The 27,129-nt window shown below is 42.1% G+C and overlaps 1 long non-coding RNA gene across 1 annotated transcript in view; it reads right to left on the bottom strand.

Annotated features, from left to right (window-relative positions):
- Positions 1-27,060, bottom strand: part of LOC108514576 (uncharacterized) — a 63,874-nt gene extending 36,814 nt beyond the window's left edge. Inside the window, exons 1-2 of the long non-coding RNA XR_001881253.1 lie at positions 26,969-27,060; positions 24,693-24,744 (exon numbers count right to left, since the gene is read on the bottom strand). This is a non-coding gene — a long non-coding RNA (uncharacterized LOC108514576). The remainder of the gene's footprint in view (positions 1-24,692; positions 24,745-26,968) is intronic.
- Between the last annotated feature and the right edge of the window lie 69 nt (positions 27,061-27,129).

The raw sequence follows: 27,129 nt of genomic DNA, 5'->3' as shown, positions 1-27,129 counted from the left end.
TATATATATATAATATAAAATGTAATTATTATTATTTAGGTAAAGTATCTGGCACATAATAATTGATAATAAGAGCTATTGTAATAAATGGAATGAGATACAGGAGTTGTCCAATAAGTAGCAGCTATTAATATGGTCGTTCTTTGTCTTCAATCCATAATTCAAAGGGCTGATGTGTCAAGGTGAGGGTTAATGGATGTGGAGGATTATTTTCCCTGGCTGCTTTCTCATCCTCTATTGTGCAAGCCCTGTTTGTGCAAGCCTTTCTTTTCTATCCTGAGGAGCTCAGGGTGTGTCTGCTCCTGAGGCTGGCCAAGTTCTACCTGCTGAAGTTTCCTGTGCAGCTAGGGGTCAAGCAGTTGGCAAAGTCAAGCCAGCCAGCTGCTGTGATGTGATACTTCTGAAGGAAATCCTGGATGGGTCCTGCAAGGGAGTTGCAAGCTGCAGCCTGGATTAACCCAGGCTGTTCATCAGTGTGCCTCAGCTGCTCGTCCACTCTCTGCTGGGCAGCTGGGCAAGAACTCCAGGACCACCACTCCCCACTGCCCAGAAGAGGGAACAGTGGGGATTCCTGATCAGTACATGTCCTCCTTCCCAGAAAAGGGATTAAGTGTGCCCTGACAGTATACTCTGCCATCATTCTTTCTTAGGGAGTGAGGCGAGTGAGAAAAAGGCCCTGAACAGTCCACTCCCCCAATCCCTTTAGCTGCTTCATTCTGCCATCAAATACTGTACCTCAGCAAGCAATCTACTGGCATCAAATGTGTCTGTGTTCTTGGTAAAGTGAGGATAATAATGCCAACCTCAGAGTGTTGTTATAAGAAGTCAATGAGAGCTCACATGTGAAAGCACTTACCAAATTGCCTGGCACATGGTAACTACACAATACAGGCTAGTGTTCTATTTTTAAAAATAATTATGTACAGTGGTATTATGTTGTGTAAGGAAAACAAGCCCTTAAGTATCTATCAAAACTCCATTGTAGGTGACCAAAACCTGACTACAACCTATATTAGAAAAAACTCATGGAACTAATAGGCATGGCTAGATCTTGAGGCTCAGGTAAAGTTTTCAGGGCTTGGTGTCTCTGTCTTTATTTCTTAGCTGGCTCTGCTTGGGCTCTGATTCTTTTTGCTGTTGGTTTCATTCCTCCTGCCATACACAGGATCTCTCCCTGTGGGAAGGAAGATGGCCGTGGAAATCTTGATCCAAAAGGAAGAAGGACATACTCTCTCCCAGCGTCCACGTATTAAATCCTGTGGCAGGACTTTGGCCCTTTGTGGGTCACATGCCCATGCCCACACCAGGAGTCAACAAACTATGACCCACTGGCCAAATCCAGCCTGACTCTTGTCTTGGGGCAGCAGATGAACTAAAAATGGTTTTGTCATTTTTTTTTTTTTAGTAGAGACGGGGTTTCACCGTGTTAGCCAGGATGGTCTCGATCTCCTGACCTCGTGATCCGCCCGTCTCGGCCTCCCAAAGTGCTGGGATTACAGGCTTGAGCCGCCGCACCCGGCCGGTTTTGTCATTTTTAAATGATTGGGGAAAAAGCAAAAGAAGAGTAATATTTTTTAACACCTGAAAATCATATGAAATTCCAATGTCAAGGTCCATAAATTTCAGTTTTATTATAACACAGTCACACCCATTTGTTTCTGTATTGTCTATGGTTGGTTTTCCACTGTCACAGCAAGTTGAACAGTGGTGACAGAGGCCACATGGCCCACAAAGCCTAAAATACTTGCTATCTGCTCTTTACAGAAAAATTTCCCTGACCTTGCCCTAGACCAATCATGGTAAAGAAGAAGATAGGACAGACCCTCTGATGGCCAGATCTGAGTCATGTGCCCAGCCCTATAACTGGGAGACTGGTAGGGTAAGAAGAAAAAGGCTTTATAGTTACCAAGAACTTGCCATGCATGAGGCACTGCTGTAAGTACTTCATTCCCATTAACTTATTTATCCTTACAAGAATCCAAGTGGTAAAGACTTTTGTCATCCTCATTTGATAGACGAAGACACTAAGACACAGAAAGGTTAAGGAATCTTTCAAAAGTTACACAGCCAATAAGCGGTAGAGCTGAGATTTTTTGTTTGTTTGTTTGTTTGTTTAGATGGAGTCTTGCTCTGTCGCCTAGGCTGGACTGCGGTGGTGCGATTTTAGCTCACTGCAATCTCTGCCTCCTGGGTTCAAGCGATTCTCATGCCTCAGTCTCCCGAGTATCTGGGATTACAGGCATGCACCATCACACCCAGCTAATTTTTGTATTTTTAGTAGAGATGGGGTTTTACCATGTTGGCCAGGCTGGTCTTGCACCCCCGGCCTCAAGTGATCCACCCACCTCAGCCTCCCAAAGTGCTGGGATTACAGGCGTGAGCCACCACACCTGGCCAGAGCTGAGATTTGAACCATATTGTCTGCTCCAGAGTTAACTCTTGAGCCTTACAGAATCAGTTCTAGCAAAACAAAGTGAAATAGGGGTGGGAGGATGGTGGGTTCCCTGGGTATAGAGTGGTGCTGGGGAAAAGAAACAACAGATATCTGGCCAGGCGCGATGGCTCACGCCTGTAATCCCAACACTTGGGGAGGCCGAGGCGGGGAGATCACCTGAGGTCAGGAGTTCAAGACCAGCCTGGCCAATATGGTGAAACCCCGTCTCTACTGAAAATACAAAAAAAAAATTAGCCAGGCATTGTGGCAGGCACCTGTAATCTCAGCTACTCAGGAGGCTGAGGCAGGAAAATCGCTTGAACCTGGGAAGCAGAGGTTGCAGTGAGCCGAGATGGCGCCATTGCACTCCAGCCTGGGTGACAACATCGAAACTCCACCTCAAAAAAAAGAAAGAGAGAGAGAGAGAAACAATAGATATCCATCAGTGTCAGATCAATACAGGTCTGAAAATTTTTTACTTAGCTTCTTAGAACCTTAGGTTTTTAAAAATCTAGTGTGACGTAGATAAGATGTACTTTTTTAGGGTGGTCAAAAAGATAGTTAACATTCATTGAGCACTTACTCTGGGCTAATACTAAGTACTTCATGGATGTTGCCTCACTGAGGAAACCAAAGCTTAGAAAAGTTACATAGATTGCCCAGAGTCACATGGTAAGTCCACTCAGGCCTCAATGAGAAGCCAGGTCTATCTGACTCAAGTGCCTAGGCATGTAACCACTACACAGCACTGCCTCCCATCTGAGAGAATGAAGGGAGATAACATATCAAATGGACCTAGAAGAAAGTTTGATATATTATTGTAGACACTCAATTAAAGTTTGTTTCTTTTCTTCCCCTTTCTTGACTTTTCTGTTCACATTACGAAGGTTTATGAGCAAGAAATCCATGTGTATCCTTGAAGAGTCCTGTTGCCTCTATCTTTGTAGTTAATATTTAAAAGAATAAAATCACTCTTTAATCAGTCCTGCTATCAAAAAGGCAGAGCAAAAATAGCAACAGTTCAGAGAAGGGCAGTGAAAATAATTTGTGGTATGCATGGCAGAAGAGCATGCCATGTAAAGAGAAATTCCAAACTTTAGGATCATTTCATTTGGAAAGGAAAGCTCACAGAGGCATGATGTTTACTGCATAAGAAGCTGATGACAGGCATAGGAAAGGCTAATCAAAACCTGGCATTGATTTTTCCCCCCAAAATGCAAGAACCAGACTGTTGAACACATTGTATAATAGCCCCGTCACCTTCCACTCTGGAACACTATCAAAGTGAGTTTTACCCTCCCTTCCTACTGACTATGTGCCAAACCACACCTCTAGTCCCAATCAGTACACAAGACACTACAGTCCACACGTACTATTCAGAATCTGGAGATGTCTTGCTGGAAGATGTGTTGGGGCCATGCAGTTCAGCCCCTTATGTTGTAGATGAAACTAAAGGCCAGTGAGGTGAAATGAGTTGTCCAACTTGTATAGTGAGCCCATATCATATATAGATTTAGCGTTGGCCTTGGGGGTCAGATGAACTGGATTAAGGTCCTTTCTAGCTAAGGGACCTTTCTGAAATTCAGTATACCCATTTTTAATATGGTTGGAGGGTCAAAAATACTTGGTAAACGTTAAGTGTATTGTAGCCTAATTTCCAGTTGAGTACTTTTTCCTCTAAGTCATTCTGCTCCTTGGAATAGTCTGATGTAGGAAAAGAGCACAATGCTGGATTGCTGGGAAAAAAATTGGAAGATGTAGCACCCCCTCCTCCCTTTACTTCCCTTCACCAACAATAAAGTACAAACTTCAAAAGAAACAAACTTGAAAATGGCGACTGCTGGACTCAAAAACCTTTCCCGGAGTGGAACCCTGTGGTCAGATATTGGCCAGGGCAATCCTTGAACAACTTGGTTGCAATCCAAGTCTGTTTTCAGTAGGGAATAAAGTTCATGTTTTGGAGGCTGTATCCTTGACTTTTTTATCCTGTTATTCAAATATTTCCTAATAATCTTCAGCATTTATGCACTCAAGAGACCTTGAAGGAAAAGGATACAGGGCTCCAGTCTTTTTTCCTTCCTTTTGCTAATGAATAGATGTTTTCTTTCTGAATCGACTGCCCCTATCACCCTATTTTTTTCATGCTCACATAACCCTACAAGAAAGAGGTCAAATAGCAAATGGGAAATTGTAAGTTACCAAGTTTGGGTTTAGATTTAACATTATGAGGTCCTTTTCAACATGAAAAAACTAAGTAGAGAGGGACTGAAATTTTAGCACATATATACATACTATGCAGCTGGAATAAGTGTGGGTGTTTCTGGTGCCACCTATTGGTCATACTGTAAAACTAAACTATATGCAGTATTGTTGGCCATGAAAATGCATATAAAATGGAACATATGCTGTAACATTCAAAGTTATGCATTTCAGCAGGCTGGCTGAATGTTGAAATAGAGTGAAGTTACTTGAATATTATCTTTACTTACAGCAACTTAGAACCATAGGACTATGTTGCTATGTGATTTTCACTTTGGCTTACTCACCCATTAAATGCATAGAAAGGAATATATAATGAGGCATAGTCTCTGGGAACTCTTGAGATTAATTAACCAATACTCAGATTCAAATGACTCTCGTGTCGTATGATTCAGAAGTGCTGTTGGTGCCCTGTCCAGATCCCCTTTACCAGCCAGTGTACCCAGGCAGTTATCTCCAGCTGCTGGGAGAGTTAGCTAATACAATTCACAGCTTCCACTTTCTCTGGAGAATTGCCCTTGGCCATGAGGAAGAGACCTTGAGCTAATGGGAGCCATCTTGGCCAGGAGGCTACATGCGCATGTACACATAGACTTGACCTCTGCAGCTGGTGGCCCATGACTAATTGTCGTGGGGAGTACAAAAGGCCAGCCACACCCCCTCAACTTTAAAGTGGGTTTAACTCGGTGGTACAATTTGTGATTCAGTGCTCCTCATGAGATCAGGTGGAAGCAAGACATCAGTAGAAGCCAAATTCTTGCTTAACACCTTTCTCTGTCGTGTTCTGTTTCTCACTCCTTCTTTTTTTTTCGAATTATTATTATTTTTATTATACTTTAAGTTCTAGGATACATGTGCACAATGTGCTGATTTGTTACATATGTATACATGTGCCATGTTGGTGTGCTGCACCCGTTAATTCGTCATTTACATTAGGTATATCTCCTAATGCAATCCCTCCCCCTCCCCCACCCCACAACAGGCCCCGGTGTGATGATGTTCCCCACCCTGTGTCCAAGTGTTCTCATTGTTCAATTCCCATCTATGTCTCACTCCACTTCTTAAAAACACTCAATAAATCACTTGAGCACAAATCCTCACCTCAGGGTTGGTTTCTAAGGAATGTCACCTAAGACAAGAACTATCCCATGAAAAAATGTATCTTTGTAATGATGAAAGCTATGTGCAATGATGAAAGTAGCCTACCCCTTTGGGTTTTATTGTGGTTTTCCCAACATGCTTGGGAGGTAAATACTAAATAAAGCAATTCTTCCCCATAGACAGCAAGGCCCAGGCTGAAGGAAAGTAGCAGTGATACTGCACTGTGGGGTGATGATATAAAATATATCCTTGAATGGCATTCTCCCTGAGTTTTCTGAGAAATGCATTTAGTTTCAAAATAGTATATCCATGCTGGCATTAGACCTAGTGCTCCCAGGGGCAATGAAAAATAACCTGGAATTGGAAGACCCAAGGCTTTGCACATTTCTGCATCTGCTGGAGGAGCCAGGCCTTCTGGCTTGTGCCAGAGGAGAACCTTGGGGAAAGAGAAAAACTCTGCCTGGAGACAACTTTGGAAATCTCATAAGAATTATTGGTTGATTTAATTGGGTCTTGGTTGTAGGAGTTCCAGCTGGTTCCCCAGAAGCAGCAGTGCCAAATAAGAAGCTGGGAGCTTTGGGTCTAGTCAGGTCTGGGGTTGAATCCTGCTTCTCCAACTTACTGACTCAGTTTCCCCATCTACACAATGGGGATCATAATATTTAACTCCAAAACTTGGGGAGGAGGTTTAGAAATAATATAAATTCAGTACCTGGTATATATATGAGTTAGTGAATAAAGGGCAGCTATCACTAGACCTATAGCATTCACTGACCAATCTAGCCTCTCTCACTAATAAAGGTAATATTTTGACTTACTTATCTAATTTATTTTGAACTCAGGAATGAAAATAATGATGCTTTTTAGGGCTTTATTGGGTACCCCAAAGAGCTCATTTTGTTTATCTTATTAATCCTCAAATGCTCCTTCCTCAGTGAAAACCAGCAGAAGGGTTTCATAAGGACATCATGTACAGTTGTACAGATTGTACAGTGCACAAAAATACCCTGATTTGGGCAAGTGGGCTAAAATCTAGCCTTACTTCCCTTACCAAGCTGTGAACCCCACAGGGTGGTATCTACCTAGAGGGAATGGCTTTACTAATTCTCACAGAAAATGGGCTAAAGCAACCCTTTACTTAGGGTACAGCTTCCTGTTGTGAGCAGAGGAGACCATGAGAAACTCCTAAAGAAAACATCTAAGCATCATGACCTCTAGACTCAATTTCCACCTACATTCTCTAGTCTCTCAGGCAGACCCTAACAAAGATATTTTAGGTCATGGCAATTAGCTGGCAGGGGCCTTCTCAAAATAAGTTGCCTAGCTCAGATGTTCCTGTATGGGTATTAGTAATACCCAAAGTAAAGTCTGAAAAATTACTGACACCATCCACCTGGGATATTTGAAGGAAAATGCAATTTCCTGTACCATGCACCTGACCTTCTAGATTCTAGAATCTCTAGAAGTTAAATTAGGAAACAACTGTCTGAAATAATCGTATTTTCACAGGCTTGCTGAGCAGAAAAAAAATGCTCCTTGGTTAAGGATTCCCTTCATTCACAAAGTCTACATGGGTGTCTTAGTGAAGACTTGAAAGTTCCTTGGAAAGGCTCTTCTGGGGAGAAGCCAAATGACTCAACAGTCATAGGCTTCCTTTCTCTTGATAACCTCCCTCCACTCTACCTTTCCTCCCCTTATATATATACAAACCCATCTCTTACAGGGATCCTTTTCGCCCCTCTCTTTCCTATTTCTGGCCCATAGTATATAGAAGGACATACCTTCCAGCAGGCAGAAGCAGCTACATCATGCCTAACTATCCTAGAAACTCTAGTTTACCTTTCAGAATCATATTTAGCATTTTCTATTGCTTTTCCCACAGCCCGGAGGTAACCCAAGCCCTTCCAAGCATCCTAAGTCTGTCCTTGGTGGCAATCCTAACAGTCATGGAATTTCCACATGATGGTTCAATTATAGGGCACCTGGTTATTAAGTTAAAATGGTGCCTTTAACATAGCATAGGCCTTAGATAATAGCATAATAGCAGTTAACATGTAAGCACATCCTTATCAACATAAGGTTTGCCAATCAAAGAACCAAATTGACTGTCCTATAACAACAACTCTACTATGAGGTATACATCTACAGTTGTGTCAAGATAACTTTGCCCAGCTCCTAGGTAATTACTTCCAAGTGAGCATCAATGTTATTGAGGATCAAATCCATTAAAAGATGTAGTCTAAGAAACATTCAACACCTGTGCTAGAAATAGAGACAAACTTAACATGGTTTCTACTTTTAAGAAACAGTCTAGTAGAAAAATGTCTATGGAATCTCTCTATGACAAACAGAAGACTATATCACTTAAGGGGTTCTTATTATGAAGAAGTGTGGCTTGAGCTATAATTTAGATGCTGGGAAGAGAACTAATATTTATTGACCACCATTAAATTTTCACAACAGTCCTACTAGTTTGATTTCTGGGTCTATTGTGATGCCTTCAGATGCAAGAAATAAGAGACCAACTAAAAGTAGCTAAAATAAGAATAAAAAAGTATTTCATTTAACCATGTGTCTAAACATAGAGTTTATTAGGTTGATTAATTCAGTAACTCAACCACCTCTGCAAGAACCATGTTCTTTCCATTTTTCTGTTCTCTCATTGTGTTAGGGTTCTCCGGAGAAACAGAACAAATAGTGTATGTGTGTGTGTTTATTATGAGGAAAGGGCTCACAATATTATGGACTCTACTTAGTCCCAACCTCTGCAGGGTAAGCTAGAAAGCTGAAAACTCAGGAGAACTGATGTCATAGTTATAGTCTGAGTCTGAAGGCCTAAGAACTAGGAGAGCCAATAGTGTAGTTCCAGTCTGCAGGCCAGCAGGCATGAGACCCAAGAAGAACAGATGTTTAAGTTCCAGTCCAAAGGCAGGAAAAAAAAACTGATGTCTCAGATTGAAGGCAGTCAGGGAGGAGGAATTCTCTTATTCTGGGGAGGGTCAGCCTTTTTGTTCTATTCATGCCTTTAACTGATTGGGTAATTAGGGAAGGCAATCTGCCTTACTCAATCTATTGATTTAAATGTTAAACTCATCCAAATACACCCTCACAGAAACACCCAAAATAATGTTCAACCAGATATCTGAGTACTCTTTGTCCCAGTCAAGTTGACATAAAATTAACAATCATAGTCATCTTCATTATTTGGCCTATACCTCTTCTGGTAGCAAGATAGCAGCAACAGTTTCAGCCATCACTTCTTCACACAACATCCAAAAGCTGGAGTAAAAGGAGGAGGTTGGTCTATTCTGCCACACCCTTTCTAGAAGTTAGGGAAAATGTCCCAAAAGGTGAACCCTCTAAATTCACCACCCCCATATCTATTTCAATCTCATTGGCTAGAATTATGTCACATACCATTCTTATACCAGCCACTCACAAATTTTTGTTATCTCCGTTTTAGAGATATGAACACTGAGGCTCATAAACATTGAGTTGACCCACACCACAAAACTAATACAATGTTAAGTTAGAACTGCTAACAACATCTCTCTGGCTCTCATTTGCCAGCTGTAGCTATTGATAGATCTGATTTGGCCCTACATTGTAACTTTGGGCCAATGCTTTGATCCCTACAAATTTTCTTTTCTGATAAATAGACACAACAATAGTTCTTACCTTTTAGAGTATCACATTAACTTAGTACATGTAAAGCACTTTAGCTATTATTTGCTGCCCCACCATAGGATAAAGAATGACACAATGTGTAATTCTTGGGTGTGCTATTCACCAAGAAGATAAGACAAATTATGTCCCTAGAGCTTCATCACAGCATCACCTTGACTAAAAGTTGTAAGATGACTTAACTTTAGAGTGAGAGTAGAAAATTATTTAACTTAAGTACTACTATAACACAGACAAGTTTGAACTCCATGCCACAAGAAACATGTGAAATAAAGCTAACAGAGGCCCACCCTAGTGCTAGGCTGGATCCTGCAGCCTCAGGTACAAGGCTGATAACCACAAACCCACACTCCAAGCCATCTTCCACAGCCCAGACTCTAGCAGACTCAAGATTCAGGTCTGCCCCTGCAGACCCAGATACCAGGCCCATTCATGAAGACCTGAGCTACAGGTTTACCCAAGTCGACCTTCAGGCCACCCTGCAGACCTAGGCACCAGGCTGGCCACTGTGGACACAGACACCAGGACCATCCACTCACAGACCCAGCAACCAGGTCAGCTACTTGAGGACTCCAACAGCAAGCCCATCCACAAATCCCACCAGTTAGCCCACCCAGTATCTCTGGATAGGTTAACTAGTGAAGGTCTTTCCCTGTTGAAGCAAGTTTGCAAAGGTGAGAAAAAGTACTACTTCTTCAAATGCACAGAAACCGACACAAGACCACCAGGATCACCACCAAAGGAACAAAATAAAGCACAAGTAATCAACCCTATAAATAGGTATATATGAACTGCCTAACAAACAATTATAAATAATTGTCTTAAATAAATTCAATGAGTGACAAGAGAACACAGATAAACAACTAAATGAACAAACAAAAATCGCAGAAACAATACACGAACAAAATGAGAAGTTCAACAAATAGAAATCATTTTTAAAAATTCTGGAATTGAAGAATACAATGACTAAACTGAAAAATTCCATTGAGATCTTCAACAGCAGACTCAGTCAATCAAAAGAAAGAATCACTGATCTCAAAGACAAGTCATTTGAAATTACAAAGCAAAACAACAACAACAACAAAATAATAAGATAGTGAAGAAAGCCTATGGGATTTATGGGACAACATCAAGCGAACCAACACTCACATTATAGGATATTCAGAAGGAGGAATGAAAGAGAAAGGAGCAAAAAGCTTATCTAAAGAAAGAAATAACAGAACACCCCCGCCCAGCACCAGTCTGGAGTTGGAAGTGAACATTCATACACATGAAGTCCCCAAAACCACAAAACGGATCTTCACCAAGACATTTTATTATTATTATTTATTTATTTATTTATTTATTTATTTATTTTTGAGATGAAATCTTCCTCTGTTGCTCAGACTAGAGTGCAATGGCGCGATCTCAGCTCACTGCAACCTCCGCCTCCTAGCTCAAGCGATTCTCCTGCCTCGGTCTCCCGAGTAGCTGGGATTACAGGCACCTGCCACTGCGCCTGGCTAATTTTTATATTTTTAGTAGAGATGGGGTTTCATAATCTTGGCCAGCCCCTGCCACTGCGCCTGGCTAATTTTTATATTTTTAGTAGAGATGGGGTTTCATAATCTTGGCCAGCCTGGTCTCAAACTCCTGACCTTGTGATCCACCCGCTTCAGCCTCCCAAAGTGCTGGGATTACAGGCATGAGCCACCGCACCTGGCCTCACCAAGACATTATAATCAAATTCTCAAACATCAATGACAATGAAGTTTGTTGTTGTTGTTGTTTTTTGACAGAATCTTGCTCTGTCACCTAGGCTGGAGTGCAGTGGCACGATCTCGGCTCACTGCAACCTCTGCCTCTTGGGTTCTGGCAATTCTCCTATCTCAGCCCCCTGAGGAGCTGGGGCCACAGATGCCCACCACCCACATCTGGCTAATTTCTGTAAAGATTTTTTTAAAGTAGCATATCTCTTTAATAAATGGTGCTGGGAAAACTGGATATCCACATGCAGAAAATGAAATTAGACCTTATCTTAAACTACATACAAAAATGAACTCAAAATGAATTGCAGACTTAAATGTGGTTGGGCATGGTGGCTCATGCCTGTAATCTCAGTACTTTAGGAGGCCAGGCAGGAGGATTGTTTGAATCCTGGAGTTCAAGACCAGCCTAGGCAACATCATGAGACCCTCCCTCCCCACCCCATCTGTGCAAAAAAAAAGTAAAAGAGTTAAATGTAAGGCTTGAACTACTAGAACAAAAGATATAGAGAAAATCTTCTTGACATTTATCTTGGCAGTGAATTTTTTATTTTCTCGCTCTGTTGCCCAGGCTGGAGTGCAATGGCGCCATCTTGGCTCACTGCAACTTCCACCTCCTGCGTTCAAGTGATTCTCCTGCCTCAGCCTCCTGAGTAGCTGGGATTATAGGTGCCTGCCACCACACCCGGCTAGTATTTTTAATAGAGACGGGGTTTCGCCCTATTGACCAGGCTGGTTTTGTTCTCCTGACCTCAGGTGATCCTTTCCCAAGGTGCTGGGATTACAGGCATGAGCCATTGCGCCCAGCTGAATTTTTTTAAAAATTACTCTAAAAGTACAGGCAACAAAAGCAAAAATAAACTAATGGGATGGCATCAAACGAAAAAGTTTCTGCACAGCGAAGGAAACAATCAACAAAATGAAAAGGTAAGTTGTATAATGGGATAAAAAATATTTGTAAACGATATATCTGATAAGGGGTTACTATCCAAAATACACAAGAAACTCAAACAACTCAATGGCAAGAAAACAACAGAAATTTTTAAATGGGCAACAGACCTAAACGGACATTTCTCAAAAGACATACAAATGGCCAACAGGTATATGAAAAGGTGCTCAACATCACTAATCATCAGACAAATGCAAATCAAAACCACAATGAGATATTACCTCACATCTGTTAGAACAGCTATCATCAAAAAGACAAAATATAGCCAGTGTTGGGAAGGATGTGGAGAAAACCCTTGTCCACTGTTGGTGGGAATGTAAACTGGTAGAGCTATTGTGCAAAATAATAACCAAAGAAAGGAAATCAGTATATCCTCAAAAAATTAAAAACAGAACTATAATATGCTACAACAAGCCCATATCTGGGTACATATCCAAACGAAAAGGAATCGGGATCTCTGATATCTCTACCCCTTTCTTCACTGCAGCACTATTCACAGTAGCCAACGTGTGGAATCAAACTACCATCAGTGACAGATGAAAGGATAAAGAAAACTTCACATACACACACACATACACACGCACACACACAGGAATATTATTCAGTCTTATAAAAAAAGAAAATTCTATCATTTGTGACAACATGTATGAATCTGGAGGACATTATGCTAAGTGAAATAAGCCAGACACAGAAGGACAAATACTGCATAATCTCTATACGTAACATCCAAAAAACTCAAATTCATAGAAACAGAGAGTAGAGTGGTGGTTGCCAGGGACTGAGGGATTGGGGAAATGGGAGGATGCTGGTCAAAGGGTACAAATTTTCAGTTATGCAGAATGAATAAGTTTTGGAGATCTAATGTATAGCGTGATGATTATAGTTAATAATGTATTGTATACTTGAAATTTGCTAAGAGATTTGATCTTCAATGTTCTCACCACAGACCTACACAAAAGGTAACTATGTGAGGTGTGATGGAAATGTACATTAGGTTTATTGTGGTAATCATTTCATGGCATATAAATGCATCAAAACATCATGTTGTATATCATAAATATATATAATTTTATTTGTCAAAACACCTCAACAAAGCTGGAGGGAAAAGAAATCTAACAGTATTTTCCAAGCCCAGTGGTAAGTTATATAGTTCATATAGTTATAGTTCTTCATATAGTTATCTCTTTATTTTTCACGAAGCCCCTTGGATGATAAAGAAATTTTGTTTTGCTTTTGTTTTCCTGGAGAAGGTTACTATGGTGGGGAATTCCTCTAAGAAGGAAAACATAATTGCTTCATTTCCTTGCTGGAAATTATTATCAATTGGTCAACATCCTTTCCTGGGGGCTCATTATATCCCTTGTGTTCTAAGTGCTAAGGCTTCAGTGTAATGTATTAATAGTAAGTACTGAACTGGGAAGTCAGAAGGCCTGGGTTCTAGCCATGCTCTGCATCTAGCTAGCAATATCAACCTGGACAGCCAATTAATATTTCCCTTTCTCTTGCTGTCTTCATTTATCTTCAAGATGGGGCGATGAGGTGGACCTTTTGGTCTCTAAGTTTTAATCTTCTACTTCTGACATTCTATGAGCCACACAGCCTCTACTAGTTTGGTCTCATGTGGATGGTATAATTCAGACCTCATTAGCTTGTCCCTCAAGGAAGGCTTAAATAGCATCACAGGGGCAGAAATGAGAAAGTCATTCAACACAAATGTTTTGAAAAGGAGGAAGGAGAAATGGCATGGCAGAGGGAGAGGAGTGATTGGCCACTCTGAAGGACAGGCAGGCAGGGAATGTTTATTCATTCTTAGTCAGCAAATGACAACGTGCGGCAGTAATATAGAGAACAGGAAAGGGCTTGAATATACAGAGCAACCTATGGCCTAGCTCCTGGTGTATGCAGTCTGAAGTCTCAGGTCTGATTGACGGGTTTGCTGCTATTTACCCCAAAACCTGGTTTCCACAGAAATCCTAGTTTCTGGAGAAGGTAGGTGGAGGAAAGACAGAGTTAGATATGGTGGGAAGGGTCCTGGGAACAGGGTAAGGGACCTCTAGTTTTAACCCTGGATTAGATAAGTTATTTCCATTCACTGGGTCTCAACTGCTTTATCTGTTAAGCGGTGTTCAGTAGCAGATGATCTGGAACATTCCTTCCAGGTCTCTGATAGTCTAATGGATACTATCAGCTGCTATTTTTTCTTTACATTGGTGTGAAAATTGTTTTCTTTTTTTTTTGAGACAGAGTCTCACTCTGTTGCCCACAATGGAGTGCAGTGGTGTGATCTTGGCTCACTGTAATCTCCACTTCCCAGATTCAAGCGATTCTCCTGCCTCAATCTACCAAGTAGCTAGAATTACTGGTGTGTGCAACCACACCCAGCTAATTTTTGTATTTTTTAGTAGAGACAGGGTTTTGCCATGTTGGCCAGGCTGGTCTTGAACTCCTGAAGGGCTACTAAAGGAAAATCAGATAAAAATATAGGCATCTGGAAATTTTCAGGATGTGATAAATGAGTGATCCTTAATGTCTACCCTGTTTTGGGGAGGAATTTCAGTTACCTTAGCAATGCATACTATAAACACTCAATCAATAGTTGTTAACTGATTAAACTTACTATAATGACTAGGCAAGGAACTAGCTGATTATCAAATTTCCTTGCAATGCTAATATACCCTAATAAAATTTACAGAGAAAACTAGGGAGGCAATGAAGCTGTCTAAGGTAGCATGCATAATGATTAAAAGCACAGGCTGTAGAGTCCGACAGACTTGTGTTGGAATATCAACTAAGCCATTTATTGTGGGACCTCAGGCAAGTTTCCCAATCTATCAGATACTCTGTTTCCTCATCTGCAAAATGGGGAGATTAACAGTAGGTACTGTATCGATTTATTCATTTAAGAAATATTCACTGAGGGGGGGTTGCTTCCAAGATGGCGGAATAGGAATAGCTCCTGTCTACAGCTCCCAGCAAGATCCACACAGAAGACGGGTGATTTCTGCATTTCCAACTGAGATACCTGGGTCATCGCATTGGGACTGGTTGGACAGTGGGTGCGGCCCATGGAGGGTGAGCTGAAGTAGGGTGGGACGTCCCCTTACCCAGGAAGTGCAAGGGATCGCGGGATTTCCCTGTTGTAGCCAAGGGAAACTGTCAGTGACTGTACCTGGAGGAACGGTATGCTCCTACCCAAACACTATGCTTTTCCCATGGTCTTTGCAACTGGCAGACCAGGAGATTACCTCCTGTGCCTGGCTTGGTGGGTCCCACGCTCACGAGTCTTGCTCACTGCTAGCGCAGCTGTCTGAGATCAACCTGGGATGCTGGAGTTTGGTGGGGGGAGGTCCACCGTTGATGAGGCTTGAGTAGGTGGTTCTATGCTCACAGTGTAAACAAAGCGGCAGGGAAGCTCAAACTGGGCAGAGCCCACTGCAGCTCATCAAAGCCTACTGCCTCTCTAGATTCTACCTCTGGGGGCAGGGCATATCTGAACAAATGGCAGCATGGCAGCAGATAGCTTCTAGGACCTAAACGTCCCTGCCTGACAGCGCTGAAGAGAGCAGTGGTTCTCCAAGCACAGCTTTCCAGCTCCAATAATGGAAAGACTGCCTCCTCAAGTGGGTCCCTGACCCATGTGTAGCCTGACAGGGAGATATCTCCCAATAGGGGCTGACAGACACGTCATACAGGTGAGTGCCCCTTTGGGATGAAGCTCCCAGAGGAAGGAACAGGCAGAAATATTTGCTGTTCTGCAGCCTCCTCTGGTGATACCCCTGCAAACAGGGTCTGGAGTGGACCTCCAGCAAACTCCAACAGACCTGCAGCTGAGGGGCCTGTTAGAAGGAAAACTAACAAACAGAAAGGAATAGCATCAACATCAACAAAAAGGACATCCACACCAAAACCCCATCCATAGGTCACCAACATCAAAGACCAAAGGTAGATAAAACTATAAAGATGGGGAGAAAACAGACCAGAAAGGCTGACAATTCCAAACACCAGAACGCCTCTTCTCCTCCAAGGGAACACAACTCCTTGCCAGCAAGGGAACAAAACTGGATGGAGAATGAGTTTGACAAGTTGACAGAAGTAGGCTTCAGAAGGTCAGTAATAACAAATTTCTCTGAGCTAAAGGACCATGTTCTAACCCATTGTAAGTAAGCTAAAATCTTGAAAAAAGGNAGGAAAGAATTTTCAACCCAGAATTTCATATCCAGTCAAACTAAGCTTCATAAGTGAAGAAGAAATAAAACCCTTTACAGACAAGCAAATGCTGAGAGATTGTGTCACCACCAAGCCTGCCTCACAAGAGATCCTGAAGGAAGCACTCAACATGGAAAGCAACAACCAGTACCAGGCACTGCAAAAAGATGCCAAATTGTAAAGATCATTGACACTATAAAGAAACTGCATCAATTAATGGGTGAAATAACCAGCTAGCATCATAATGACAGGATCAAATTCACACATAACAATATTAACCTTAAATGTAAATGGGCTAAATGCCCCAATTACAAGACACAGACTGGCAAATTGGATAAAAAGTCAAGACCCATCGATGTGTTGTATTCAGGGAACTCATCCACGGGCAAAGACATATATAGGCTCAAAATAAATGGATGGAGGAAGATCTACCAAGCAAATGGAAAACAAAAAAATGCAGGTTTGCAATCCCAGTCTCTGATAAACCAACTTTAAACCAACAGACTTTAAACCAACAAAGATCAAAGAGACAAAGAAGGCCATTACATAACGATAAAGGGATCAATTCAAGAAGAAGAGCTAACTATCCTAAATATATACAGACCCAATATAGGAGCAACCAGATTCATAAAGCAAGTTCTTAGAGACCTACAAAGAGACTTAGACTCCCACACAATAATAATAGGAGACTTTAACAGTCCACTGTCAATATTAGACACATCAACAATTCAGAAAATTAACAAGGATATCCAGGATTGGAACTCAGCTCTGGACCAAGTGGACCTAATAGACATCTACAGAACTCTCCATCCCAAATCAACAGAATATACATTCTTCTCAGCACCACATCGCACTGATTCTAAAATTGACCATATAATTGGAAGTAAAACACTCCTCAGCAAATGTAAAAGAACAGAAATCACAAGAAACTGTCTCTCAGACCACAGTGCAATCAAATTAGAACTCAGGATTAAGCAACTCACTCAAAATCGCACAACTACATGGAAACTGAACAACCTGCCCCTGAATGACTACTGGGTACATAACAAAAGGAAGGCATAAATAAAGTTGTTCTTTGAAACCAATGATAACAAAGACACAACGTACCAGAATCTCTGGGACACATTTAAAGCAGTGTGTAGAGGGAAATTTATAGCACTAAATTTTCACAAGCAAAAGCAGGAAATATCTAAAATTGACACCCTAACATCACAATTTAAAGAACAGGAGAAGTAAGAACAAACAAATTCAAAAACTAGGAGAGGACGAAAAATAACTAAGATCAGAGCAGAACTGAAGGAGATAGAGACATAAAAAAATCCTTCAAAAAATCAATGAATCCAGGAGGTGGTTTTATGAAAAGATCAACTAAATAGATAGACCACTAGCTAGACTAATAAAGAAGAAAAGAGCAGAATCAAATAGACACAATACAAAATGATAAAGGGGGTATCACCACCGATCCCACAGAAATACAAACTACCATTAGAGAATACTATCAACACCTTTAGGCAAATAAACTAGAAAATCTAGAAGAAATGGATAAATTCTTGGACACATACACCCTCCCAAGACGAAACCAGGAAGAATCTGAATATCTGAATAGACCAGTAACAGGTTCTGTAATTGAGGCAATAATTAATAGCCTACCAACCAAAAAAAGTCCAGGAAGAGATGGATTCACACCCGAATTCTACCAGAGGTACAAAGAGGAGCTGGTATCATTCCTTCTGAAACTATTCCAATCAATAGAAAAAGAGGGAATCCTCCCTAACTCATTTTATGTGGCCGGCATTATCCTGATACCAAAGCCTGATAGAGAAACAACAAAAAGAGAAAATTTTAGACCGATATCCTTGATGAACATCATTGTGAAAACCCTCAATAAAATACTGGTGAACTGAATCCAGCAGCATCAAAAAGCTTATCCACTGCAATCAAGTCAGCTTCATCCCTGGGATGCAAGGCTGGTTCAACATATGCAAATCAATAAATGTAATCCATCACATAAACAGAACCAAAGACAAAAACCACATAGTTATCTCAATAGATGCAGAAAAGGCCTTCGACAAAATCCAACAGCCTTTCATGCTAAAAACTCTCAATAAACTAGGTGTTGATGGAATGTATCTCAAAATAATGAGAGCTATTTATGGCAAACCCACAGCCAATATCATACTGAATGGGCAAAAACTAGAAGCATTCCCTTTGAAAACCAGCACAAGACAAGGATGCTCTCTCTCACCACTCCTATTCAACATAGTATTGTAACTTCTGGCCAGGGCAATCAGGCAAGAGAAAGAAATACAGGATATTCAATTAGGAAAAGAGGAAGTCAAATTGACTCTGTTTGCAGATGACATGATTGTATATTTAGAAAACCCCATTGTCTCAGCCCAAAATCTCCTTAAGTTCATAAGCAACTTCAGCAAAGTCTCAGGATACAAAATCAATGTGCAAAAATCACAAGCATTCCTATACACTAAGAACAGACAAACAAATCATGAGTGAACTCCCATTCACAATTACTACAAAGAGAATAAAATACATAGGAATCCAACTTACAAGGGATGTGAAGGACCTCTTCAAAAATAACTACTAACCACTGCTCAACGAAATAAAAGAGGACACAAACAAATGGAAGAACATTCTATGCTCACAGATAGGAAGAATCAATATCATGAAAACGGCCATACTGCCCAAGGTAATTTGTAGATTCAATGCCATCCCCATTGAGCTACCAATGACTTTCTTCACAGAATTGGAAAAAAACTACTTTAAAGTTCATGTGGAACCAAAAAAGAGCCCACATAGCCAAGACAATCCTAAGCAAAAAGAACAAAGCTGAGGTATGATGCTCTCTGACTTCAAACTATACTACAAGGCTATAGTAACCAACACAGCATGGTACTGGTACCAACACAGATATATAGACCAATGGAACAGAACAGAGGCCTCAGAAATGACACCACACATCTACAACCATCTGGTCTTTGACAAACCTGACAAAAACAAGCAATGGGGAAAGCATTCCCTATTTAATAAATGGTGCTGGGAAAACTGGCTAGCCATATGTAGAAAGCTGAAACTGGATCCCTTCCTTACACCATATACAAAAATTAACTCAAGATGGATTAAAGACTTAAATGTAAGACCTAAAACCATAACATCCCCAGGAGAAAACTTAGGCAATACCATTCAGGACATAGGCACAGGCAAAGATTTCATGACTAAAACACAAAAGCAATGGCAACAAAAGCCAAAATACACAAATGGGATCTAATTAACTAAAGAGCTTCTGCACTATAATCAGAGTGAACAGGCAACCTACAGAATGGGAGAAAATTTTCACACTCTGTCCATCTGACAAAGGACTAATATCCAGAATCTACAAAGAGCTTAAACAAATTTACAAGAAAAAACAACCCCATCAAAAAGTGGACAAAGGATATGAACAGACACTTCTCAAAAGAAGACATTTATGCAGTCAACAGACATACGAAAAAATGCTCGTCATCAGAGAAACGCAAATCAAAACCACAATTAGATACCATGTCACACCAGTTGGAATGGGGAGCATTAAAAAGTCAGGAAACAACAGATGCTGGAGACAATGTGGAGAAATAGGAACACTTTTATACTGTTGGTGGGAGTGTAAATTAGTTAACCATTGTGTAAGACAGTGTGGCGATTCCTCAAGGATCTAGAACTAGAAATACCATTTGACCCAGCCATCCCATTACTGGGTATATACCCAAAGGATTATAAATCATTCTACCATAAAGATACCTGCACATGTATGTTTATTGCACCACTACTCCTTTACAAAAAGGAAAGCTAGGTGTGAAGTTTGGGAAATCAGGGGCAAAGTGGAACCCACAGGGACAAACTAGATCCCATGTCTGTCTTTAACCACCTCTAAGCTTGATAATGCAGGTGACCTGCAGAAGCTAGAGTCCTCAGCAACAGAACTACTCAAGCACCTAGCCCAGGACTCAGAGAAAATAAAGGAGATCATCAGGAGTTGGAGGAACTGCAGGCCCAGGTGCTACCCCATGCCAGCAGGTGAGCCAGCAGATCAGTAACAGTGTGCATGAGCCACCATGGTGCCTGGTACCCAGCACTGACTTTCAGAGCATAAAAATGCTGCTTCACATCTACCTCCCCAATCTTGTGTTAATTTTTCTTGTAGCTTACCCTAATCTAGAACCATGTAGGAAGGAGATCCTGGGAAAGTTCATTTCACCTTAGGTAGATTAACATAATACGAAACTAGTAGAGTCTACTCCCTGTCAGCCTGGGATGCATATATACTTCTTTTAACCACACTTAACTTCCAAATAAAGACAATAGCAAAATAAGGCTTTCCCTTCACAATACACAATTGTCCCTCATTCAACTGAAAATATGCTATCCCTCTCCCCAAGAGAGACTATAAAGTCCCTTTATTCATCTTTAGGTAATAATCATTCTTTTCCTAGCTGAGTCACACTCTCCTATGACATCTTGCTATTTAATTCTGTCCTGGTTATTTGTTGCTAACCAACAAACCAACCTAAACCTATAGGAATAAAACAATGATCATCACGGATTTTATGTGTTAGGAATTTGCAAAAGGCACAGCAAGGATGTTGGGATGACACCAACAGTAGAGATTAGGAATAGCAGGGGCCAGAGAATCCACTTTCAAGATGGCTTCTTTCCTCACATTTTGGGCACCCGGCTTGGGATGGCTGAAGGAAAGGCTCATCTGGGACTAATGAAGAACCTGCATGTAGCCTCTCCTTCATGGCAGTCTTAGAGTAGCTGAACTATTTACAAGTTTGCTCAGAGCTCCAAAGTGAGTTTTCCAGCAAACAACATAGAAATTGCATGACCTTTCATGATGTAGCTTTGGAAGTCATGTAGTAGCACTTACAGCATACTGTGTTGGTTGAAGAAGTTACAAACCCTCCCTGATTCAAGGGGAGAGAACATAAATTCCGTCCTTCAACAGGAGAAGCGTCAAAGAATTTGAGGCCATGTTTAAAACCATCTGGGACTTTATCTCGTCTAGTTCATACTTATACACAATATGTGGTAGGTAGTTCACCCTTTGGTCATTATTTAGCATCATTTTCATTCATATTCATTTCTCATCTCCATTAATTAATGAGTGGTGTCTATGAGAATATTGTTAAAAGTGCCTTCCTTTCCATGCTTCCCAAGGCTTCTTGGAAAATTACCCATCCTTCAAAGCTAAGCTTACACTCTAATTTTTCTACAAACTTATCAATTACAGGTAATTCCTTGACTTAAAATGCCTTGGCTTGAGACCCCGGCTTTTACCAACTGTTTCATGACATATATGATTCCTAATGGCTTCAGCTGACAATAATGAGATGAGTGGTTGACTAGCTATAGTAGTAAACAGTGATTTAAAAAATGTCTTAGGTTCCATCCTGGCTAACACGGTGAAACCTCATCTCTACTAAAAATATAACAAATTAGCCGGGTGTGGTGGCGGGCGCCTGTAGCCCTAGCTACTTGGGAGGCTGAGGCAGAAGAATGGCGTGAACCTGGGAGGTGGAGGTTGCAGTGAGCCGAGATTGTGCTACTGCCCTCCAGTCTGGGCAACAGAGTGAGACTCCGTCTCACAGACAAAAAAAAAAAAAAAAAAAGTCTTAGGCTGATTCATGAAATAGAGAAACACATTTGCTTCTGAATTGAAAAACAATTTTTGTCAAGGATTTTTTTTTTAGGCCAGACGCAGTGGTTTACGCCTGTAATCCCAGCACTTGGGAAGCCAAGGTGGGTGGATCACTTTGAGCTCAAGGGTTTAAGACCAGCCTGGGTAATACGGCAAAACCTGTCTCTACAAAAAAATATTAAAATTAGCACAGCATGTTGGTTTGCACCTGCGGTCCCAGCTACCCAGGAGGCTGAGGCTGGAGGATCACTTGAGCCCTGAAAGCAGAGGTTGTGAGCCACGATCACACCACTACACTCCAGCCTGGGCAAAAGAGTGAGACCCTATCTCAAAGAAAAAAAGAAAGAGATTTGTTGACTGTAAAAGATTTAAGAATAGACACAGTCAAATAAAAAGGAAGATAAATAATTGGCAAAACATCTGACTTGAAAAGAAACCTGAAAGCGTGCACCATGCCTGACTTGGAGGAGCAGTTTATAATCTTGACTTAACCATCATTCTGGAACCACTTAGGTAGTATTTTGATGGTTGCCTATACCCAGCTCATAATGCAGGCTCTCTTTTTCTGAATAATCAGATCACTTATAGCCAGAACCATTCATTTATGTATTAAACAAATAACTACGGACTGCCTTCTATGGCTCAGGTAATACTGTTCTATGTTGTTTAGGAGCACAGTAGGGAAAAGACACAGCCTCTGACTTCAGAGGAGAGTGAAAGAGACAAAAACAAAACAACCCAATAACTGTATAATACAGAACCTTAGGTACAACAACAAGGGGAAACAGGAAATAAGAGAGCTCAACAGAAGGCACTTAACCATAAAAAACTTGTTTCACCCTTGGTCTCATGTCTTAATCTCCCCCAATGTGACTGTAAGCTCCTTGAAGGCAGAAACCACCTTCGACAGGTCCGCATACTCTCTAGTACCCAGCTCAGTGACATGTCCACAATAACCCATCACTAAACATTTGTTAATAGCTTGACTGATCAATTTCACTGAAATGAAATGAGGCTATGGATGTTAACAGTGTGTTTGCATTATTTTTTGCCTTCCATGGAGGTTTTTAGTTGTTCATCTTTGTGTTATCACCACCAATAAATAAGGATGTCTGATGTACCATTTAATGCTTACTAAATTTATGGGTAGGAGGAAAAATTTTGAGCTTCTATTCCTTGAAATGCAAGAGCTCTGTGGTGACAATTCTTCTCTGCTAGCTAGTGGTGCAATGGACTAAGGGAGTTTGGCTCTGCCACTTAATAGGTGTTAATCTCTTGGGAACTTTGATTCCTCAGCTCGAAGTAAGATCAGTGTTCCCTTCCACCTTCCTCAGTAGGCGCATTTTTGTTTTATAACTAGTTTGGGTGCAGGGGGAGATGTAACACCCTATTTATAAACACATGGAATGTGTCATGGCATCTTCCTTTGCTTCTGTTGTTCCACAGTAAATTCCCAATACTTATGGGGTTTTAGTCCCAGTGAATTATTTCCCTCAAAAACCAGGCAGGATAATAATGAACCACTTTCTTGCATTTTCCATCAAGACAGCTCTTTGTGAGTTCTAAATGTTCTATCTAGATTCAAAGAAGCTGGTTTCTTCATGAGTGGTTGGAGTAAGACTTTTCTTGGAAGCTACTGAATATGGATTAGTTGGATTGTTTCATAGGAAATAAAAAGCAGGCTCTAGGGTAACTACTTCAGCACTTAATTGGGTTAGCAAAGAGCTGCAAATGAGAGATTTTCCCGTAGGAGGGAAAGGATGTTTATGGCTTCCACCCCCTTAGGTGATGCATTTTAACCTAAATGTTAGTCTTCCAATGCAGCCTTTAATTTAGTAACCATTACAAGAATCTATTAGAGCAGAAAATGTCAGGTTGAAAAATTAACACATCACCGGAGTTAATAAGAACCCAGCCTCCTATTAGATACAAATGGAGAGCCCTCCAACTGCCCAAGAGCCTGTTGAAGTCATGTTTGCTGCAGCTCCAAAGCAGTTGAATCTTTACTGCTCAGAGGCTGGACCAAGGAAACTGCCCAGGCACTCAAGCCAGAGTTAGCAGGTGCCCATGGCCTGCACTTTATTCAGGTGTCAGTATATTTTCCTCTCAGAAATGCTGTGCATGTCACAGGGTGGATATCCCTCTGCCCGGGACTCCCTCGGGAAGTGTTTTCCGTAACAAAGACAAACATGCCATGCCTGTCACCAGGGGCAGATTGTGGACTGTGTAAACCACTCCAGCAGAGGGAGGCTGAGGGGCTATGGGCCATTCAGATTTAGCTCTAAGTTATGGTCTTTGTTGTCTTTCCACATTCAGACTGAAATGTGATTCCCCTAGCTTTCTTTTTCGGAAAATACTGGTGATGAGTTCCACCACTAGAAAGAAAAGCTGTTGACAGAAAAGGCTTCTGATAGGGAAGGGGCTTCTTTATGTGTTCTCAAAGGAGACAGTTGCTTCAAGCAAGCTGAGGCAGGATGCCAGGTCTAGGAATAAGAGGTCCAGATCACAAAAGGGTCATCTTTATGGATTAGGCTGGGTGTGAAGCAGTTTCCTCTGCAAGAGCAGTACCACGCACACAGAATTTAGGGCCAGGCAGACACGCATGAGTTCTTCTCCACGACTTACTGTGTAATCTTGGGCAAACTGCTTGGCCTCTCAGAGCATCAGTTTTTGCAAGCTGTGAGAAATAAAGAATGTTAGGCATGTAACACAGTGTCTGAAAGTAAGAGTTCTATATGAGTGGTTTGTTATTGATTTGAAAACAGTATTCTTTCACCCAGCACAAATGATGTTCCTTGTGTGCCAGACCCTGTATGAGGGGCAGGTCCTCCTCCGTGACCTCACTGTTTAACAAACCATGTAAGTATATGTTCAGCACAAAGCACACCCCACCACTACCTCTCTTCCCAATGAGAAGGGCCAACTGCATACTAACTTCACTTTGTTGAGTAGCTACAAATCTTGCAGGTCAACCCCCTTTGAGTAGCCCTCCAGACTCAGCCACTTCTACCTTCAGTTCACCCATTATTCTCTATCTGTGCACTAGCACACTAAGTTATTGTTGTTTGTTAATCCTTTATCTCCTCCTGTGAGGTCCTAAAGAATGAGGATTATCTATTCATTTGATCTATTCATCTGATTATGTATTCATCTCTGTAACCCAAATGATTAATAGATCATTTGATCTGTTCATTTGATCGTTTATTCATCTCTGTAGGCCAAGGGTTTCATGCACAGGCACACAGAGATTCAATCCTATTGCTGAGTATATTGATTTCCAGCTGGGAATTTTCTTCTGGGAAAATAGCCCTGCCTTCCATCTTTGAAGAGCTTCTTCTGTGCCCTGGTTTGGTTGGTCTTGTCATTTTCTATTACTTTGGTTCTAGCCTCAGTTTCCTAATCTCTATAAGGGGCTAACGGAACCTCCTTCATTGGGAGTTTATGATGATGACTGGAGACAATGCAGCTTCTCCGTGTCCAACACAGTTCTAGGCACAAAGCCAAATACCAAAAAAAAGTTGATTCCATTTTTGCCCTCAGTCAAGTCTCGTTGCCAATATAAGAAGACTAAAAATACAAAACAGAATATGAGTGTCATATGAGTGACACAGGCATTCTTCCAACTTGCACCTAGCCTCTGCCATATGCCACAGAATTGGTTGAAATGGGAGGATAAAAACATGCATGAAACAGTTCCAGGAAAACAGTGGCAAGTGTTGGACAAAAAGATCTCAGGAAGAGGGTGAAAAGTCTTTTACCCAGATCCTCAGTCTGCGGCTGTTAGAGCTGTCTTTAGCACCAGGCTGGAAAGCAGGAGGCTGTCCCAGAATTGATCTCCCCTAGTGTTTTGGAAACACACACACACACACCAATCATCAAGTTCTTCAGCATTCATTATGTGTCAGACACTGCTAAATGATTTCCAGGCATTATCTCACTGAACTCTTAGAACAACTGTGTGAGGTGGATATGAATTTCCCCACTTTACAGCTGGCCACTTTGAGGCTCAGAGAGGCACCATAGCTTGAACACAGTCAAGCAACAAGTGAACGGTTGAGGAATCCACCTGCTGGGAGTTTTACTGGCCGACTGGAAAGCAGAGAGAGGGTGGACCAGCACAAAGCCGCGGGGGGCTGGTAATGAGACAGGAAAGTTGTGTTCAAACCTGGGTCGCATGATCCCCAGATCCCTAGGAACCGAAGCAGAAGAATAGTAAGAAAAAAAGGGGTGCAGGCTGGTGGGGAGGGGGTGCCCGGGAGGCCGGGAAAGAGGAGTCACGGTGGTTGTGCGCCTTCCTCGTCCCCAGTCATAGGTCAAGCTTCTCCCCTCCCGCCCTCTCACCCTCCCAACCTTATTTAGAAACCGTGTCCCCGAGACAGGAAGGGCGGCGGGCCGAGAAGCACGGAGAGTCCCGGTCTCATTTCCTTTCGAATCCCCCTGTGGAATTTCATTTCATACGGTGAGGAAATCGGAGCGCGAGACCATCGGCTGGTCTGCAGCTTCGCAGCTCCGGGGCGCCTCCCCTCTGGCGGCTGGAGGTGGGCGGCTCCCGGCGCAGGTCGGGCGAGTCTGGGGGCGGGGAGAGGCCGGGCCCGGATCGCCGCTAGTCGGGAGTGAAAATAGCTGTGGGCTCGCGCAGTACCAGGCACCGCGCTAAGCCTTCTACGCTTTCTCTCTAATCCTCCCAACTGACTTTAGAGAGGAGGAGACTGACGCCGAGAGGCTGAGCAATTTGCTCAAGGTCACACAGCCGGGACTGAAAGCCACAATCGGTGTAAATCCAAATCCCGTGTTCTTTGTGTACGTTCCTCTGCCTGACGGGGAGGTGGCCACGGGCCTAGGTTACAGCTGAAAGGAGACGGGAAGGAAAGGGGGCAGACGGAACAGGGCGCACTTCTCACCTGGGGGAGGAGGGGGCAGGACGGCGCGGCTGGGGCCACTGGGCTCAGTCCCCGCCTGGCCCCTGCGCGCCTAGATCCGGGTGGGAGGAAAGCAGGAGCCGGGAAGGGGGCGGGGCGGAGCGCTCAGGGAGGGAGGGAGGGAGGAGCGGCCGGAGGAGGGG

Source organism: Rhinopithecus bieti, unplaced genomic scaffold (assembly GCF_001698545.2).
Source record: "Rhinopithecus bieti isolate Rb0 unplaced genomic scaffold, ASM169854v2 scaffold_30846, whole genome shotgun sequence".
In the NCBI taxonomy this organism is placed as follows: Eukaryota; Metazoa; Chordata; class Mammalia; order Primates; family Cercopithecidae; genus Rhinopithecus; species Rhinopithecus bieti.
This window is presented reverse-complemented; position numbering and strand designations above follow the sequence as displayed.